We start from the raw sequence: 1,897 nt of genomic DNA on the forward strand, positions 1-1,897 counted from the left end.
TAACCACTGGCCCACACTGCCTGTCACTAAACGTGTGTGGGGTGGGGTGGAGCAAGAAAATGTGACTGTGACCAGTGGCCTGATTGGGCTGGGCCTGATAGTTCTTTTCTTCTTTTTTCTCTTTTTCCCTGAGAGTTGTTCTGTAACATTACAGCCTGAGGACTGTGGTGTTGTCTGCCTTCTAATCTTCCCTCTGCTCTCCCTCCCCACCTCCTCCTTCATCCCTCCCTCCCTTTCTTTTTTTTCTTATATACTATTTATTGTCATAGGAAGGGAAGTGAAATTCAATAAAGTACACATTGATTTATTTAAAAAAGTTCAGCATGGGGATTAATAAAATAAATACAGACTTCAGTGAAATTGTGCCCTAAGCACTTGTTTTTAAAGCCATGTTTCAAAAAGATTATCCACCGGAGTTATGAATAATTTTTATCAAATGACAAGAATAGATACTAGTTAGCAACGGTAAAGTTTTGTGTTCTTAGGTTGTCACTTAATACTTAGGTTTTTAAGATTGTTGTTTCCCTTTTTTAAAGTGATATGATCACTTTAAAGCATGGTTCACATGGGGAAAATTGTAAAGCACACAAACATAATTTGGCATTTTCTAAATCAAAGCCTTTGAGTGATTTTTATAACATTCTCATTTAACGAGGAGCAGGCAGAGTGTCTGGGATGGAGGAAGTGGGCTATGGGAATGTGTGGACCCAAGAGACAAATAGTGACGAAAGCAGAAGGGACAAAACCGTCCTCAATCAGAGGACCTTCACTTTCCCTCACTTACTTGCTCTGTGATGGGTGAAGTCTACTCATGTTTCTGAACCTCAGTTTCCACAACTGAAAATGCCTATGTGGTGGGTTGTTGTCAGAATTAAAGGAGATGATGCCTAGGAGAAAGCCTGATTCCCGTAGGTACTAAGAGGCATCACTGAATGTGAATCAGAAACATGTTTCCTTCATCTTCAGGCATTTACGATTTGAAACACTTCCTCTCCTCCTCTCATCTTTTTCCTCTTCTAGTCCTCCTGCAAGATGGGAATTTCTGTATTCAGGGGCCCCCGGGAGCTCTGGGCTTTGAGCATTGGCCGAGAGGATAATTCCTCCCTTGCACTCAATCAACCTGGCATTCGTCTGCAGCCAGGGAGAGCAGCCAGGCTGATTTCTTGACATAAACACACTGAATAAGCAAGACAGGCCCCACCGAGTTATTTAAAACCCTGATCTGAGAGAGAGCATCTTGAATCTGAAGTTCTTTCCTAAATATAAACGGCAAAGCTTATTCAACATCAAATCAAATCAATGATAATTTGAGGACTAATTAGCATTTGGGGCTTTTTTCGGCAGTGCGGTGATGTGGTGTATAATGCTATGTGATTGGGGAGAAGCTCGTAATTATGAAGCTGAATACATTGTCTCCTGGAGACTAAGGAAGGAGCAGATTCCCTAGCCGAAAGAGGCCTGCCACTGGCCAGAGGGAGGGGTGGAGTAGGGGCGGGGCAGAGGCTGTACCTGAAACCTGCTGCCAGTGGGGTGGGGTGGGGTGGGCGGGCAGGATAGGAGCAGCCTTTTTGGTGGTCCCACCTCCTCTCTGACAGCACTTTTTCACGTCCGCTTGGATCAACAAAGCTTTACCTGTCACTGTAATTATAAGAGGTAAAAGAAGAAATGAAAGGAATTAAACAAAAGGGAACTAAAATTTGGTACATGCTTGCTTGGGGCCTGTGGTAATAACCAGAGCAACAAATATTCATGGAGTACCTCCCGTGTGGTTATTTTTACACCCGTTATATACAGTACTAATTTAATCCTTAGAATGGTCCTATGAGGTCAGTATTATCTTTCTTTCTTCTTTTCTTTTCTTTTCTTTTCTTTTCTTTTCTTTTCTTTTCTTTTCTTT

This window comes from Ursus maritimus, unplaced genomic scaffold (assembly GCF_017311325.1).
Source record: "Ursus maritimus isolate PB19 unplaced genomic scaffold, ASM1731132v1 scaffold_12, whole genome shotgun sequence".
Taxonomy (NCBI): domain Eukaryota; kingdom Metazoa; phylum Chordata; class Mammalia; order Carnivora; family Ursidae; genus Ursus; species Ursus maritimus.